The sequence below is a fragment of the Camellia sinensis genome, chromosome 1 (genome assembly GCF_055761805.1).
Source record: "Camellia sinensis isolate YWXY chromosome 1, ASM5576180v1, whole genome shotgun sequence".
NCBI classification, from domain to species: domain Eukaryota; kingdom Viridiplantae; phylum Streptophyta; class Magnoliopsida; order Ericales; family Theaceae; genus Camellia; species Camellia sinensis.
This window is the reverse complement of record NC_138961.1, coordinates 7780952-7800628: the sequence shown is the minus strand read 5'-3', so window position 1 is coordinate 7800628 and position 19677 is coordinate 7780952. Positions and strand designations below refer to the sequence as shown.

Genomic DNA, 19677 nt, shown 5'->3' with positions numbered 1-19677 from the left:
AAATTAAAAAAATACAAATTAAAACTCAAAAAACAATTCTTAAAAACTGAAACCAAACAGGCTAATACAAGTTGAATCATTTAGGGCAATATAAAAGCAAAGTTGAAGGGATCACGATCCTCTCCATGCTAAATTTGCAATGGAAGATGTCCATTACATATCCTATGACTCTAAAATAGGAATGTGAATTTATAATTATTATATTTATTGAAATAAGATTTTTACAACCGTTGAATAATATAATAAAAATCTTCCATTATAACTATGCAATGGGGAGAATCCTGGCATGAGGTGAAGCAACTTCTTCCCCTTTTCCCTTTCCTTTTCCTTTTCCTTTTCTTCCTTGCTTTACTTTATGAAAACCATGTCCTTTTTGCTTTACTTTATGAAAATCATGTGAATTAACTTCTTCGTCGTTTCCGTTTCCGTTTTCATTTCCTTTACTTTATGATTTTTTTTTAATTATTATATTTGGATTAAGGATTCAAAGAGTATTTGGTAAAAGAAAGCCCAAAGTATAAAAGAATCATTTTATAAATTCTTATTCAAATTTTTTAACCAAATATTATCTTAGGATAAATTATACTGATCTCTTCCAATTAATTAATAAATTATAATTAAACTATAATTATGATATAATTACACCATAGCTTTTTGAAATATAAATTTCATAATGTTTTGACTTATACAGTTAGGGATGAAAATAATGTTGTTATTTTTTTTATTTTTTTTTTTTTTTTGTCTTTTTTAAACTAAAATGTTTGTTTACTCTTTGTTAACCATGTCCAAACATCACCTAAATCTAAGGGCTGGTTTGGCATAAATTAAATAATACAAAAAGTCAAAAAGTCACTATCCTATTTAAGTCACGTCATCTTATTTAAATCACATCACCTCTCAAACCCATCACATCAAACCCAACCCAAACCCAACCCATATAAGACAATAAGTCAAAAAGTATATTTTTTTAAAACATTCCAAACCAACCCAAATATTCTTACTTTATGTTTAAACAATACGTTGAAAGAATGAAGGTAGTTATGTAAATTAATTAGGTAAAATATTGTAATTGTATCATTTAATACCTGTACATTTTTAAATACAAAATATTTAAGCATAATCCAATAATTTCATCACTTTTGTTAACACAGCTAAAGTTTTCAATATTATAATAAGAAATATTAATATAAGTTTGTAAAATGGTAAAATTAAATATAATATATATTAGTACAATGGATCTTACTACTAATGTATATATCTCTAATAGAGGAGGATGAGAAGGGCCACTGCGGGGATGGCATAAGGTTTAACTTGGATCAAATGATCAAATTGCTCCTCAAGCTAAGAATTCTTCCCCTATGCCACCATCTAACCCATCAAAATCGTAAATAGCCAGGGCAGGGGCAGAGGGAAGTAAGGCCTAGGAGGGGCACACGACCCTCTTCATTTGTTGATAATTATTATAGTACCCATATATGTATAGAGTATATCCCATTAACCCCTATAAAATTATATTAGTGCCCCCTTAAATTTTTAATTACCCTAGCATTTTTAAATTTTCAAAAAAATAACCATAACTTACTATCTTGAATTTTTTATTTATTTTTAAAAAGTACCACTTTCTTATGTTTAAAAAAGAAAATGTATGAACTCCATCATTTGACGAAACTATCTATATTGCTATTTCTTTATCTTCCCCCAAGTGACGACTTGCCATTCCCTCTTGAATTATTAATTTCTGTTTTTATATGATTATTCTCAAATTGGAGATTTTTTTATTGTTGGTTGGAAAAAAATATATTACTACTCGTAGAATTGTTGATCCGTAAGTTTTGTTAATGAATGTTTAAATTTTGTAATATCTCCTTATTGTTGATTATGAGAAAAAAAATTCAAAATTGTAATTAATATATGCTCCTTCTATGTTAAATTTCTAACTCTGCTACTGTAATCAAGTTCTCTCTCTCTAGGAATAGGAAAGCAACCACAACACAACTCGGATTATTTTGCACTTTATAAAAGGAGAGGAGAATCAACTTTTTCATCTTTTACTTTTCTCTTATCTTGTTTTTCTTCCTTTTCCCTATACTTAGAGTCGAAGAACTTGGAAGTCACCTTTGGCTGTTGAATTATTTTTTATGGTATTAACTAGGATGAGATTATTGATAAGATTGTGAGAGATAAGTTATAAAATGAAATTAGATGAGATAAAGGATTAGATATATATATATATATATATAATTATAAAAATAAGTTATACGGTAACTCTTCTCCCAGATAAATTAAAAATGAAAGTTTTTTGAAAGTTGATAGAGGTAGAGGATTGAAAGTTAATTAATCCAGGATAACTTATACCATAAGATAAATAGATGGGATAAAGAAATTGATAGAGGTAGTGTGGTATATGTTATCATTATAATAAGATAAAAAAAATATAATTATTTTAAACTGTTAGTTGAAAGTGCAAAAAAAATCCAGAAATGCCTAATACCTTCAATACCACAATTCCTATATATCCTCTCAATTCCCCTTTTTTTTTTCCATTTAATTTCTCATACTAATATTATAATTATTTAAAATTTTATTCAAAAGTTTACAATGAATCTAAATATTTTTTTCTTTAAACTTATACATAAACAATGGTACTAACGATAGACCATTCCTCCATGATTCAGTTTCGTAGTGGACAACTACCTAAGAAAAAAGCAAAAGAAAAAGGGATTGGTAGTGGATATCACTATTATTGTTGACAATTTTTAATCATATAAATTCAAAATATTTTGTTGAATTTTCGAAATTTATTTATGAAATTTTTTATAAAATAGTTCGGTAAAAAAATAAAATAATATTCACTATTTTATGTGACTTTATCTTTTTTGGATCAAAAATAATTTTTGAAAAAAATTGATATTGATTTTTGTCAAACTAAATTCTAATTTTTCAAAATAAAAATTTATTGAAAACTCGGTCGTTTGACGATTGACTTTTTTAATTAATTTTTCAGTTTAAAAAAATAAAAGTCAAAAAGATTATTTATCATCAACTTAAAAAATTAAATGTCACATCAATTTTTTTCACTTAAAAAAAATAAAAATAAATAATCAACATGGTTGATTCTTTGTTTCCTCTGAATATTTTTCTTTATAAACCAACCACTCTCTACATTCTCCCAATTCATCACAAATAACATAGCAATTGAAAGACAGAAACAGAGTGAACAACTACTATTGGGCATAATGGGCAGTAGTGAGAGCACCCAAAGCTCCTCCAATGGTGAAAGTGGGACTCCGAAGAAGACAGTGGCTTCTGTTGCTGCTGCTGCTGTTGCAGGGGTGGTTCTTGTGGGGTCGGGCCTAGCTATGCTAGCATCATCATCTGGCTCAGAAGAACAAAAGGGTAACGATAAACTAATGGTAGCACCAGGATCAGGAGGGGCCTCTCACATCCCTAGGGCAGATTTTGAGAATGACCCAGCTAGTTATTTCCGCAACCATCGTCGTAAGGGTGGAAGATGAACAACTTGGTCTTATGGGTTTCGACAGGGATTGGGTTTCTTTTGTTGTTCCCTTCTTTTTGAAGCTGTGGTTCGATCCTGTTGGTCTAATAACAAGAATATGTATATATATGGTTTTGGTTTTGGCATTTTGGCCAAGCATCTTTTGTTTTTAAATTGTGTGTCTTCTCTTCTGTTGTAATGCAAAATCAATCCCTAAGCTAAATTATGTGAAAATCTTTCATGTGGATGAATCTTCATTTTTGAATCAATGTTTGGATTCGATGATTTGACAATGAAAAAAAAAAAAAAAAGTAACCCATGTTTCCTATCTCCTACGCCAATTCCTTCCATTTCTCCTCCGTCGTTCCCATCAAATTCCCACCCATTTTCCCTACCACCGCCGACAATTCCTTGGACTTCTCTACTGCATAGTTCATCAGACTCCCTGCTCCCATCTCTTTCTCGTTTTCTCTCAGCATCACCCTCACATAGTTCATCACTGAAATCACTGCTCTCTCTCTCTCTCTCTCTCTCGTTTGATTATGGCCCATTTTCAGAAATTTGAGTTTTTTTGTTTTCTGTGTATTTTTTTTTACTGTATTTTTTTAATATTTTAAGTAATTTTTTTTTTTAGTTACATCTAATCTAGTTACAATTAAAAAGTACAAAATTTGCGAAAAAAAATCTTTGAAAAACTTATTACTTTAAAAAAAAACCCAAATTTTAGTATATTTTTGTATTTCTCTTGTATTTATTGCTTCTTTTTTTTTCTTTTTTTTTTTATAGATTTCTTCACAAATTTTGTATTTTTTAACTACATTTAGATTATGCGTATCTAAAAATAATAATTAAAATATGAAAAAAATCCACCATAACATAACGTATACAAATTCAAAACTCAAAAATAATTTTTAAAAACTCAAAACTAAACAGGGTACACAACTTAGAGGTGAAGCAACTTCTTCCTCTTTTCCTTTTTCTTTTACTTTACTTCACGATTCTCTTTAGATTAAGGATTTGAGGCGTAATGTGAGGTGAGAAAGTGCAAAAGAATCATTTCATAAATTCTTACTCAAATTTTATTATCCAAACATAGTCTTAGGATAAATTATACCAATCTGACTAATTAATAAATTATAATTCAATAACAATTTTGGTATAATTATACCATATTTTTTTGAAATGTAAATTTGATAATGTTTTATCTTTTTACATGTGGTGGCACAAGAATAATGCGACAGAAAATTGGTACAAGCCAGTGGGATAGAGGATTTGAAGCCCTTTTCTTCATGGCAGAGATTTTGCTTTCTTTCTTTGTTTCTTTGTGGATTGATTAAAGAATGATACTGACGACAGTCATGTTCCACCATAATTTAGGTTGCAATCGTGCTAGAGGCCTCGAGGATTCAAGGCTCAAATGCCTCAAATCATGTTTTTTTTTTTTTTTTGAAAGGTGGTTATGTGTGCCTTAAACCCTAAATCTTAAATTCTAAACCCTAAATCGTAAATCATAAAATTCTAAACTCTAAATCCTAAATCCCAAATCCTAAATCCTAAATGTTAAATCCTAAAACTGTAAACCCTAAACCTTAAACCCACTCCTACACATAACCACCCTTAAAAAAATAAATAAAATAAATAATAATAATTTCGAGGCATTCGCTCCTCGAACACAAACTTTATTCTTTAGCTTGGTAGCAGATATCATTATTCATTTGACCATTTTTCATCATAAAAGTTTTAGAAAAAATTACAATTCAGTATATAAAAAGAAAAAAAAATTACAAAAATATGGGAGGGGTGCCACTTTGCACCCCAGTTATTTATGAGTTGCACCCTAGAGTTTTTTGAGTTACACCCACTATATTTTTGTAATTTTTTTCTTCTTATACACTGAACAGTAATTTTTCCAAAATACTATTAAACATTGACTAAGATATCATTGATTAGTGGTGCTACTTCTAACTGTACTAGGAATAATCAATTAACCTTAAAAGGACCCAATCCTAATCCAAGAACTGTCCTAGTCTTATTTTAATGTCCAAAAATCTGTTAGTCAGCAAGCTACTAATGACTTCACCATCTATAATTCCTTATCCACAAACTAATTGCCTAAAAAAACTAAACTACAAAAATATCAAAAATTTAATTTGACTGCAATTCAAATTCACACCAAATTTAAATTAATAATATAAAATCTTAATATTTTTTTCTGGTTGCATAGAAATGGGCCTAATTACTTTCATATATAATGGTGCTGCTTTTGCTTTGACAAGTAAATGACACTTTAAAAAGACTCAATGTCAATCTAAAATCAATAAATCTACTCACCCATAAAATGGGTAAAGAATTTGTCAAGAATGGGAATGTATGTGTGAGATTAGATGAGTGTAATATAGGTGTAACAATCCAGACCCATGATTAACTGTTAAGCCATGATTAAATATGTCCAATAAGTAATTAAGATGAAGTCCTAAGTTACTTACATGTGCATGACATTAATTGTGTTTATATCTGTCTATCATAGGAATATCTATTCATGTTTCTGTTTTGTTCTCTGAATTAAAGGCCTTATCGACATCTGAACACGAAATCGATTTGAATATTGTGTTAGTTAGAATTTTTAGAGCATTATGGTAGTGTGGGGATATATTTTCTGAGTACCAACACGTGGCAAGGTGACGCCGACATGTCAGCCGAGGTGTCACGTGTCCTGGTCGTGACGCCGAGGTGATCTCGGCAAGGCCGAGGTTATCTCTGAAAATATCGGAATCCGAGATAAGTGGATAAGGGACAAGAGTCCTAGAATGAAAAGGGAACTCAACCTGGATAAGGGACAAGAGTCCTAGAATAAGAGAAGACTTCAGTTTGTATTAAGATAAGACTCTTAGAGAGTTTATCCTAATCTTACTAGGAGTCCAAGATTAGCAGTAATCCTGAGTCCATAAAAGTCAGGCTTCTATTGGGACTAGGTTTATGTTGGCTATAAAAGAAAGGCACCCCCATGGGTCTAAGGTATGCTTTTGATACTCAAGCTTATCAATTTAATACTTGATTTATCTTTGAGAGATATACTGACTTGATCGTTGGAGTGCCCCCGGGTGGTCGAAACCACCGCAGGATTCTTATATTTCTGTTGTAGGTCAGTCAGGTGCCATCTATTCTGCCAGTGCTCTCCAGCTGGTTACTAAGCAGGCAGTGTGGTCAGAAAATCACCCACACAATTTGGCGCCGTCTGTGGAAAAGAAAGAAGAATAGATGGCCAATGACGAACAGAAGGTTCAGACTGGAGACAACGCTCTTGCTGGGAATAGGAGATCTATCAACCTCAACGTTGAAGGGGACAATAGCAACACAGAAACTCGTGACCAGAGTCACGGAGTGAAAGAAACCGGCCAGGAAGGTAACGTACCAAAGACAACAGATCGAAGCAACGGAGATGACCTCTAGGTATGGAAGGATAGATACCTGCGGAGGAACGAAGACCCTTCCAGAAGGGATGCAAAGACAGGGGGCATGAGCGCTCCCAAGGAAACAACATTCAAGTATAGAAGAACTCATCCTGAGTGAGCAGATCCCGGATCCCCGATCCGAGAAGACATGATCTCAGCCTAGACAAGTAGGCCCGAGAAGACAAGAGCTCAACCTAAGTGAGCAGACCCAAGATTCCAGAATATAAGATCTCGACACCTGAATCTGAGAAGAGAAGAGCACAATGAGCAGATCTCAGATCCCAGAAGATAAAAAGAAAACACACAAGATCAGACTAAAGTTGGCCAGAATTGAGAAGTGTGCTAGGGCCGAGGAGGATATGCCGGGAACAAAGGCGTTAGAACAAGAAAAGAGAAACGGCTCGCCGATGCGAGGCCGAAAATCAAACTCAGGTTGGAGCCAAGTAAGATCAATAGAGAAACCAAGGCCGACAACCTCGGCTTGAACTCAACCTCGGTGACAAGGTCAAAGTTACATGTATGATGAGAACCCAAAATGGATTTTAAGTTCACACTGGGGGCGCAAAGAAGAAGAATGCGTTTACCGCTTGTTGAAATTTGTGAGCAATTTACAAGTTGAAGTTAAGCCGAGATGGTTCCTTATCTTCACTTGTTGAAATTTGTAGCAATTTACAAGTTGAAGTTAAGCCGAGATGGTTCCTTATCTTCACTTGTTGAAATTTGTAACAATTTACAAGTTGAAGTTAAGCCGAGATGGTTCCTTATCTTCACTTGTTGAAATTTGTAGCAATTTACAAGTTGAAGTTAAGCAAAGATTACTGTTTCTCTTCGCTTGTTTAAATTCGTAGCAATTTACGAGTTGAAGCAAAGCTGAGGTTATTGCTAAACACTTGTAGCAATCTACTGGTTGGTTAAACCAAAGAAGATGCTTAACACTTGTTGAAATTTTTAGATATTTACAAGATAACGTTAAGCCGACATATGATCATTTGTTGAAATTTGCAGCAATTTACAGGTTGAGGAAAAAGCTAAGTATGTTGTTTAAACACTTGTTGAAATTCGTAGCAATTTACAAATAGATTATTGTTTAACACTTGTTATGTTAATCCTTGTTGATCCCTGTTACAGTATATGTTAATCCTTGTTGAAATTTGTAGCAATTTACAAGTAGGCTAGACCGAGATCACCGTTTAAACACTTGTTAGAATTTATGAAAAGTTTGCAGGTCAGTATCTTGCCGAAGTAAAAGTTTTGTGGCTATTATACCCGAGGTATGTAACCCCGAGAAGATTGCACAAAGAAGGAAAAGTACATAAGATATGCAAAATATTCTAAGTAATAGAATCATGCGAGAGCAGTTAGAAGAAGATCAAGACAGAATTCATGGTGATTGACACGCCCTCGCCATACAATATCGTCTTGGGAAGGCCATGGTTACATGCAATGGGGGCAGTTCCTTCAACGTTGCATCAACTACTGCGATTCCCAACAGAACATGGGATTGAAGAAGTCAGAGGGGATCAACTGCAGGCGGAGAATTGCTTCATGGCAGCAATAAAATCCACCTGCAGCATTCGAGAATCAGAGAAGGCAGAGATTGAAAACGATGACATAGAGGTCCTAGATGATGTCGGCAGTGAGCCAGCCGGGAAGAGTGAAGAGGCACTGAGGAAAATCCTCGTCCAGGAGGGAGATGAAGAACGCTTCTTTCTTCTTGGCTCAGGCTTAACCGAAGAAGAAGAAAGGGAATTGGAAGCTTTTTTGAGAGCAAACATTGAGGTATTTGCTTGGACACCTTACGAAATTCCTGGCATTGACCCCGAGGTCACTTGCCACCAACTGAACGTCGACAGGTCGGCCAAACCTGTAATCCAACGAGTAAGAGGACCGACGTTGATGCACGTCGAAGCAGTAGAGGAAGAAGTAGACAGACTTCTAGAGCCTAGGACCATCTGAGAAATCAATTACCCGACATAGCTATCAAATACAGTGGAAGAAGGAATGATAATCAAGGAGCAAGGAATGTTAACATCGGCCAACAAACATACATTTTTCAGAAGCAAAATAGGTTACATATGCAAAGAAAATAAAAGTACGAAGATGACGACCCTAAGAATTAGGGACTAAGACAAGAACGTCGGACTAATCTACTTCAACAGTTGATGGTGGTTCAGCATTGGCAGTCAGCTGGGAGAGCTTCTCTACCATTATCTCGGCGACAATTTCAAGAAGGGACGTGGTTCTAAAACTATGCAGAAAACAGAAACGAAGGCAAGAATCTGGAAATACAATAAGGAAAAAAAAATCAGAGTCAAGAAGATGACAAAGTTCAAAGAATAAAGCCAAGTACACAAGCACTAAGTAAATATGTAAAGAACAAGAAAGTAATGACCCAGACACAATACTAGCAACAGAAAGCGGATATGGCAAGAACAGTGCCAGGCGTTCAAGCAATTCAAAACTTGAAAACAGACAAAAATAGAAGGCAACAGATGACAAATAAACAAATTCAAAGTAAATCAGAAGAGTTATGAAAGATTGAGCTTAATAGCAAGTAAAGAGTTTATCAACCTACAAAGTGAAATGAACGCTGATATGAAAATTGTCGGAGTCAAATAGATGACTGGGAATCGGGAACTCACCAGAGAGTGTGAGTAAAGCAGTTGCAAAAGCTCTTGGAGTTTACGAATTAATGGAACCAGAACCTCGGCTAGGAGGTGCGATTTCAAGTAGCTTGGAAAGCATGAAACTTGAGTCTTGACACCAGTGGACAGTAAAGTCCAGAGAATTTTGAGTTTGATCTCAGATAGAGGGGCACAGATGAACGAACAGTGTAGGTTCCATCACCTCAGAATGCCGAGGTAATAGAACCTAGGGGGCAGTTGTGGGGATATATTTTCTGAGTACCAACACGTGGCAAGGTGACGCCGACGTGTCAGCCGAGGTGCCACGTGTCCTGGTCGTGACGCCGAGGTGATCTCGGCAAGGCCGAGGTGATCTCCGAAGATATCGGAATCCGAGATAAGTGGATAAGGGACAAGAGTCCTAGAATAAAAAGGGAACTCAACCTGGATAAGGGACAAGAGTCCTAGAATAAGAGAAGACTTCAGTTTGTATTAAGATAAGACTCTTAGAGAGTTTATCCTAATCTTACTAGGAGTCCAAGATTAGCAGTAATCCTGAGTCCATAAAAGTCAGGCTTCTATTGGGACTAGGTTTATGTTGGCTATAAAAGAAAGGCACCCCCATGGGTCTAAAGTATGCTTTTGATACTCAAGTTTGTGAGTTTAATACTTGATTTATCTTTGAGAGATATACTGACTTGATCGTCAGAGTGCCCTCAGGTGGTCGAAACCACCGCAGGATTCTTATATTTCTGTTGCAGATCAGTCAAGTGCCATCTATTCTGCCGGTGCTCTCCAGCTGGTTACTAAGCGGACAGTGTGGTCAGAAAATCACCCACACAGGTAGGTTCAATTGAAATCCGATTCAGAATGATTAAATTAGAATAATTAATGTTCTTTTGATTGGCCTTAATTAATCACCACTAATCAAGCCTATATAAGGCATGTGAGAGCTCTAGAATACATTTTTCGACACCTTCGTTTCATTCTTGAACTCAAAAACGAGAGAGTGAGGGAGCTAGTGTTTGAGACCAAAGATAAGAGGAAGACCAAGGAATTGGCTTGAGCTTAAGCTAGGGACTTGAATTTTGGGAGGAACAATTAGGTATTCTTGCAATTTAAGACTTCAAGGCAAGACCTCAACTCTCTAGTTATGTAATTAAGGTGTTAAGTGTGTGTAGTCAAGTGAAAGGAGTGAATTAACGTGGAATTGAGCTTAAATGATGGAATTGGGAACCAATTCATGCATGCATGTGCATCTCATGGAATATTGAGCATGTTTTCTAAGAAATTCTCACATGCAAGTTCTTACTTTGGCTATGTTCTACAAATTCATCATGTTTTAGTGCCAAACATCCCAATTGACTATGTTTTCAAAGAAAATATTGCATATCACTTCATGCATGGTTATATATATATATATATATACATATAGGTTGTTTTTGGCTAAATCACCTACTTTGGGGCCTTGAATTTGTGAAATGAGTTTTTAATTCTTGATGTTTTGCAAATTTACACATGTTTCCTTGAACTTTGGGTCCAAAAAAGATGTGTTTGTGGCTTTAAATTTGAGTTTTGAACTTGGAAGAGCAATTTGAAAATTCCAAATTTTGTCTCTCTACTCGAGCAACAGAACCTGTGCTTGAGCGACTACTCTATGATCTTGCACTTTCGCTCGAACGACCAAAAGTTGGCTTGAGCGTAAAATGCATGCTCCCAGAAGTTTACGATTTTTGCAAACCGCTTGAGCAAGGACCTTAGTCTCACGCTCGAGCGACCGTCGAGAGTGCGTCGAGCGAGAAAATCAAACAACCAGTACTTTTGCAGAGTTTATGGACCGCTCAAGCAAAGGAAGTTACACTCGAGCGGCCACTCACATTTTTGAACATCCACTCGAGCGAAGGAAATTGCGATCGAGCGAGACCTCTGTTTTCAGCATAACTAACTAAGTGTTAACAACATGTTTTGGCATCCTTATTGCATCCTAGGCATTCCTAGTCCATAATTAAGACACAACAAGGAGATTAAGGACTACAAACACACTACGAACGAAACGTAATGAATTAAATGAATTCTGAAAATGTGTTTCAACGTGCATCTGTTCTGTGATTGTGTAGATCGCGTGCCGTAGGCTATGCAGTTATCTATTCTATCTATCTGCTATTGGAGCCAACTGTGAGTAATAACTTCGTAAAGTTATGTTCAACTTTATATATTTTTTGTGTGATGGAATAAGATCTGTTTTATAAGAAGTTATGGTCTATACAATGAATGATCATCTAATTTTTGACAAGTATTTGTGGCAACAATTCTGTGGCTCAAGTATGTTACTAGTTCCCAGTATTGGAGGTTCCTTCATGGAACTGGCAAGTATGTTATCTGCTCCCAGTACTGGAGGTTTCTTTATGGAATTGACAAGCTATTTGTTCCCGGCCCGGATATAGCGACTCCGGTTTTGACTCGACATTTTATTATGTTCCGAACTCGGGTTTCATGGTTCAATGTTGTTGTACATCTCTTTTTACCCTCGTTGTTCCTTGGATTAGTCATTTGGATTGCAGTTGTGTGTTTGGAATAGGTTGGTTTCTTGGTTTTCTAAACCCATGTTGCCCAAATTTTTACTCCTCCGCTCGACCGGCCATTCTTGCGCTCGAGCGAGCTTTGTAATTTTTCTCCTCCGCTCGAGCGGCCATTCTTACGTTTGAGCAGGATTTGCAAACTCTCAGTATTTTTTTGCAGACCTGCAAATGCTAGAAGAGTGTATTCGACGCTCGAGCGTCACTTCTTACGCTCGAGCGGAACATTATGTCTGACGCTCAATTGTCACTTTTCACGCTCAAGCGGACTGCGTGTATAACAGATCGCGAGGATGACCTTTTTCATCACTTTTTCACTCCTCTCTCTCTCTCTCTAAAACTCTGCAAAACCTTAGATCTTGAGTTTCTCTCTCTAAAACTCATCTTCTCTCCTCTATTTCACCCAGATCCATAGGGTTCTTCACCCTAGTGCCTTGAAAAAAAGATAGAGCACATCGTGGGCTCTCCTTTCATTCGAACAAAAGTGGGTTTCGGTATCTTTGGAGTTTCAACCTTGCTTTGCTCATCTTCTATTCTTGAGGTAGGGATTTTCTACACCTTCATATGGTTTTTAACTTAGCTATTTGTTGACTGTGTAACAATGGTGAGATTTGAGAGTAATTTGAACAAATTTAGGATTTAAGTGTGAAATAAAAAGAGAGGTTTTGATGAATGTGAAATAGTTAGATATGGAGTTTGAAAGAGAGGTTATATTGTGTCAAAATAGTTGATTTTGGTACTTGGGTTGATATTTGAAAAAATGAGAGTTTTTCCCCAATTGGATCAAATGGTTATTTTATATAAATAACTGACATTAATATTGGTAATGTGAAATTGGATGATTATTGATATAAAAGGTGGAGTTAGACACGTGTTGTCTCTCACCCATGCAAATTTGAATAATTTATCTATTGAGAAGATTGTATATCTGTTTAGAAATATCTGTATGGGTTATCGGTGGAGGATAACTATGATTGTTGTAGAAATTGCATGAGGATTAGGTGAATTGAAACTAATCTATTGTTGATTGTCATTGAATATGATTATGTTTAAATACATTGTATATGTATGATGTTTGGGAGAAGAAATGAGATATACTCCATTGTTTGGGAAGAGATAGGGGATGGACTCCATTGAAATTAAGTTGGTCGGAGTGTCTAGGGTGAAAGTCCCGAAATCTTGTGTATACATGAGTGCCGATCTCACAAACGAAATTTCCGTAAAATGACATATTGAAGTGTTAGTGTGGTAATTGTGTTGATTAGATAACAATTGAGTTGTAGTCTCAGTTGGATTGTTGAAAGACAATAAGATTGACTCATGGATTGAAATTAATTGAAGGAAAATGGAATAAGATATGAACATGGTACTTTATGATTATGAAAAATGTAAATATTTTGTCATAGGCATTGTATATGCACATTGTCTCTATATCTTTGTTAAACCTCATATATTGTGTTAAATGATTCCTATTGGGCTTTGGCTCACCTTATTTGGAAAAAACATTTTCAGGTACTGGTGACATGCCTCTGCCAAGACAATAGTTTGGAGGGACTTTTGGGAAGCAAGAGCTTCTTTACCTTGTTTGTATTTTTATTTATATATATATTTTTGCCAAGGGCTTTAATTGTATTGAGTTAGGCTCACTTTTGTGTAACCAAGCAATGATTTGGAAAAATGTAAGCCTATAGGGCATCTGACTATATGTTTAGCTTCATTTCTCTCAACATTGTAATACATGCCATAGATTCAGGATGAACATTGGTGAATATATATCGCATGTGTTAACACTTTGTAAACGAACTTTGAACTCTAATGGATGAATGTATCTTATTTATGTTATTCTTCTGCTTATGAGTTGTATTTATAATATAATTTTGGGGGCGTTACACTGGAGGTTCCTTTAGGGAACTGACAAGTTATCTGTTCCCAGCCCGGAGGCTCCTTATGGAACTGGAAAGTATGATCCTTAATGCTCTGTATTTGATCTGTTAGCGCTAATGGATGTACCGTGTAAGATTAAGTATGAACTCTGAATTTTGTATATGATTTAAACAAGAATATGAATATGTTTTTGTTTCATAAATTTAATAAGGGACGTCATGCATTTAAACTCTTTACTCTGTTATTATTCACTAAGCTTCTGCTCACTGTTTATATTATGTATGTAGGTGAGAAGGCGCATGACCAGGCCTAAGTTGCTGCCTGGAGAGTTTTGAGTCAGCCAGTCACCATGTCTCCCGAGGAGGTTCTTTTTGAGAAGTCAAGTTTTGTGGACCAAGTGTCTAAGTCGTCGTTTTCTTTTTGGTATATGAACAAGTTACTATTTAATTGTGCATTAGGCTAAGTCCCACTTTTGTTTTATCGGTATATGAGAATGACGTCACATGTATGCTATTAAGGTTTTTAATTATCCGTCCCATATATGTTTGCATAGTTCTATGAGTTATGTATGTTTATATATTTGCTTCCACAGCCCCTGATTATATTTTAATCTGTTCAGAGGCCTTTGGTAATCCAAGAATTATTGGCCGATTACAGTGCTAAACCTATAGAGGCAGGTTTGGGTCGTGACAATAGGGTCCATGTGCACAATAAATCTCGATAAGATATTGATGTCTTTTGGTAAAATTCAAGATAAAAATTATATATATGTAGCATAAGTGATCTCGTTTATAATGTCTAGATTTATATTTGTTATATATATATATATATATATAAGCAAATATTAGTTCTTTACACAATATAACAAAATTAACTATTTACGGCATCATGTTTATGGCATGCATCGAATGCACGTCGTACTTAATACATTCTATGATTTTTTTTTTGCGAGCCGTTAATATTTTTTCAATAACAACATACATATTAGTATGTCGTTAATTCATATATTTATGACATGTAAAAGTATATCGTAAAAAATGTATGTTTTTACGACTTACAAAAATATGCCGTAAAATATTAGCACTTAAGATGGCATATATTGCATATTGTAAAATATTATAACTTTACACAGCATGTTAATGAATGTCGTGAAAACTTCAATCCAATTTTTTTAATACAAAAATAATTTATAAACTTATACTTAAATCTTTTTGTCTAAAATTTTTTACTCTAGTTTTTTTTTTTTTTTTAGTACAAATAATTATGTGTTTGCCCACTCAAATATAGGGTCCATATATTCCTTTTATTTTTTTTTAACAGATTTTTATATACGTCTCACTCTCTCTCCCTCTCTCCATCGGCGTCTCACTCAAACACACGAGCACCGCTAGCTACTGCCCCTCCGAGCTTGGCGATTGATTCTAATTTCGAGCTTGGAGATCGAAGTCTCTGAACCGCGTTTCGAAAATTCACAATCATCGAAGTGCATCAGAAGAATCAATCTTCAAACTCCAAGGGTTCAGTTCAAAAAAAAAAAAAAAACTCCAAGGGTTAGCATCTGATTGCTCTCTTCCTAGTTTTCGTTCGATTCGATAATTTTTTTCAGATCTATAATTCTGCAATCTGTTTTGAACATAGATGCGTATTTAATTGTTGATGATTATGGTCTTAATGTTTTTGTATTTGATCAATTCATGCGTGGTTTGTTTTTGTACAATCTGATTGAAGCGTATGATTATTTGATTTGAGAATCTGAAAATGGAAAATTCAGATCACTATTTGCATCTCCTTGAAACAGAATTTTGAATTTAGGTTTCTATGCAATGATATGTTTATCCATTGAATTTAGATATGTATTCGATGATTATGGTCTTCCTTTCCAACTTCATTTTAATCTGCTTATATGAAGCCCAAATCCTAGCATTTTTGTTTGTTTAACTGTTTGTGGCAGTTAAACAAACAAAATTGAAAGAAAGATTTTAATGCAAATAGTTATGTGGCAATTTCTTCCCATTTGTCTCTCCTTTTACAAACAAACTAGAGGTTAATCATTTTCGGTCTATTTAAAGTTGCAGATGAACTAGTCCTTAATTTTGGGATGGACAGCTTCTTAAAACTCTCAATGTAGGGTTTGCTTTCTATTTTCTCCTTTTCTATTTTTTGAATGTCCTGAATTATTGAATGTTGTTACACAGGAATAATAGTGGCATGGGAGATTCTAATGTTTGGGATCTAATTCACTCTCCTTATAAATATTTAGACTTAATCAAATATTAATTGGCTACAAATATTTCCTTACTTTCTAAGGTAAAAGCAACAGCTGAAGCTATTTTGGAGCTTTTTTTTCCCCTTAAAATATGGGAGTCAGTTGTGAAGGAAAATAAAGAGAAATTCAAAAAAAATGAGAATCTTTGGTTAATGGGGGAACATGACAGCCAATCTGATATACAGCAAATATATTTATTACTATAGTGATGACATATGATTGAATGAATTTAGCTATGATTGAATGAATTTATGGCAAATATATTTTAGGGTCTTTTCCCAAACTAAGCCCATATACTAAACTATTTCCCAAATTAAGTCTAGTTTGGCCGAATTTTCCAAACTAAGCTGAAGTGTGTTTACAAAACACGCTTTCAGCATATTTCTGGCCTAGACTGACAAAATAAAAAAAACCATAAAAGCGTGGTTAGAAAACACGACTTTAATTAAGAAACCGCTGTTGCTATTAGCTTTTTCAGGCTTAAATAATAGCGCGATTTGGAAACACGCTTTGAACAGAAAGCATGATTTGTAACCACGCTTTTAAATCCGATAAGAACCCCTCCTCCCCCAATCAACACCAACACCAACACCAACACCAATTTCCTTGCTATTTTTCCTGGAAACCTGTTTGGGAGAAAACCAGAAACAACCTGTTTTCTTAGGGAGTGCTACTATTAGCACCTATCTTTTTTCTTTGGACCCTCCATTCTTTTTATTTTTTTTAATTCTAATTTTGTCTAAACATAAAGTTACATTTTTATCCTCATCCCTAACATTCTAAACTAAACCTAATTTCCCAAGCCCTAACCCTAACGCTAATTTTCCAAACCCTACCCCACCAACCTTTTCACCACCATCTCCACCAGTGACCACCGTTGCCACTGCCGCCAGTGACCTCTCTTTCCATCTCCGACGATTTTGCTACCATTGTGTGTCTCTCTCATCCTCCTTATTCTTCTTCTTCTCCCCTATTCATCAAACCCATACCAATATAAAAACCTCTCATCTTCTCTAGCAAATCTGAACTCATCGTCGTCGTCCTTAGTGAGAGTGTCTAGAGAGAAAATAGAGAGAACAGCTTCAGTGAAGATCTACATCGCTACTAAGTTCTGAGTATCGGTGATGATTTCGGTGCTACTGACTGACGAAGGGACAAACTACTACTACTTTGACGCCGACAATGGCGTCCAGTCATGGAGATGGTAGTGGTGGAAGTGGCGGAGGGATTGTTGTCGGCTAAGGTGAAACTGGAGATGGCTTGTTTGAGGTCCCAACCATGGGTGGAGAGGATTTCAGTGCACAAATCAAGGTCTTGGAGGCCTGTGATTGCTTGAAAATAAGTTAATTTATCTACTACATCAACCATATCTCTGTATATATATATCTGTGTGTGTGTGTGTGTGTGTGTTTGAATTGAAGGAAATTGTAGAATTGGATGGAATTAGGGTTTGCGCTGAGAGGTTGCTTTGAAGATGATGATAATGAGGAGTCAAAAATATGAGGGGTATAGTTGGTATTAAGGTGGGGGTTTAAAGAAAAAAATGGGGGATTTATTTTGTTGGGTGGAGGTTTAAAGAAATGGGGGGGCCAAAGTAAAGAGGTAGGTGCTAATAGCAGCACTCTTCTTAGGTGGTGATGGAGAATCCAAAAAAAAAAAAAATGGAGAATCAAAAGGGGATAAGAATGACCCAGATCATGATTTTGGTTTCGAACCCGTTTTCCCATCTGGGCTTTCCTTCAAAGGTGAGAAATTCCCAATTCCAGTAGATGAATTCAACGATTTCGAAACAGAAGAACTAGACCTAGATCTCAATTTCGGCTTCAAACCATTTTGCTCATTTGGGTCTTCATCAGACAATGAGTGTAACTCAAGTTTTCCTTGAAATGAGCTCTCGAAATGGGGATAGAGAGATTTAACAGGGGGAAAGTGAGAATTGAAGCTTGAAGAAGAAGGGTTTAAAAACGTGGTTACAAATCACGTTTTCTGTTCAAAGTGTGTTTCCAAATCGTGCTATTATTTAAGTCTAAAAACGCTAATAGCAACATCGGTTTCTTAATTAAAGTCGTGTTTTCTAACCACGCTTTCATGATTTTGTTTATTTTGTCCGCCTGGGCCAGAAACATGCTGAAAGCGTGTTTTGTAAACGCACTTCAGCTTAATTTGGGAAATTCGGCCAAACTAGGCTTAGTTTGGGAAATAGTTTACTATAGGGTCTTAGTTTGGGAAAAGCCTCTATATTTTAGACTTAATTCAGTACTTTTCTCCTTTCTATTCTTCATTCCTTTCCTATTTACTGTTTATTCTTTCAGGGTTTTGCGTGGGTTTCTCTCTCTCTTTCTCTCTCTCTCTCTCTCTCTATATATATATATATATATATATATGCTTTTCCCTCCCTTTTTCTTGCCCCAAAATTTTTTCGACTCTTTCATTTTATTGTGGGTTGAGATTTAGGACTGTAGATAATAGATTTTGAGAATTTTGTTGGTCTGAAATTTTTGTTTCCCTTCATGAGCTGAATCACACAAGGTGCAATTTTTCCTTGAATGTGTCATCAATTATCATCATGGTTAATTGTTATGGTTATCACTTTAGCTGATAAGTGATGTTTGTTTTTTAAACATTTGGTACTGATTGCTTTTTCTCTTTGGTTAGATCACGCGGATCTAATGGGACCATGTCTTTTTGCAAACATAGCCATTTGAATTATGAAATGTGTGACAATTTTCCAGTTATGTTTCTCCAAATCTGTTTATGTTCTGTTTGATTGTTGCCAAAACAAAAGAAAAGATGAACCTTTTGACTTTTTGTGTTTAGAACGGCCATTAAAGCTTATAACTATTTTGAAGTGTATCTCCGCAAGTAGCAATTCGAATTATGGAAAATTGTGACGATTTTCCTGTCTTGTTGTACAGTTTCCTTTTTTTTTATTTTTTTTTTACTGTTAGATGAATTTTATGATGCCTTATAGTTGGAATAGACATTTATAGAACTACAAGGTTTTCTTTTATTGGAATCAAATATGGATTTTTATGGTTTAAATGGACTTCAGACTCTGACTTATTCTTCTCTTCATCTCTTTGATGGTTTGCCGTTGAAATGGCTGTATAACTTTCCAAGGTGGTGTTCTCTTTGACCATAATAACTTCTTTAATCAGGGCAGGCAGAAAGCAAAAATTGTATGTTCTATAAAACTAAAGGTATTCAAATTTTGTAAACACCCTCCAAAACTCCAAAAATTACAATAACACAACAAAATTGGAGTTGTAATATTCTCAAAGTAAAAAAGTTAAGGAAGTAATTTCATTCAAATGTAATCATGCCTTACATCACGCCGAAGGGTGGCTAAACAAAGCAGTGAATTTACCAACAAATCTAA

General features: G+C 35.0%; 1 long non-coding RNA gene across 1 annotated transcript; it reads left to right on the top strand.

Moving 5' to 3' along the window:
• The first annotated feature begins 15354 nt into the window (after window positions 1–15354).
• Window positions 15355–19340, top strand: LOC145791416 (uncharacterized). The gene is made up of 2 exons (XR_014331143.1): window positions 15355–15582; window positions 18954–19340. It is a non-coding gene; the product is annotated as an uncharacterized LOC145791416 (long non-coding RNA).
• The last annotated feature ends 337 nt before the right edge of the window (window positions 19341–19677 follow it).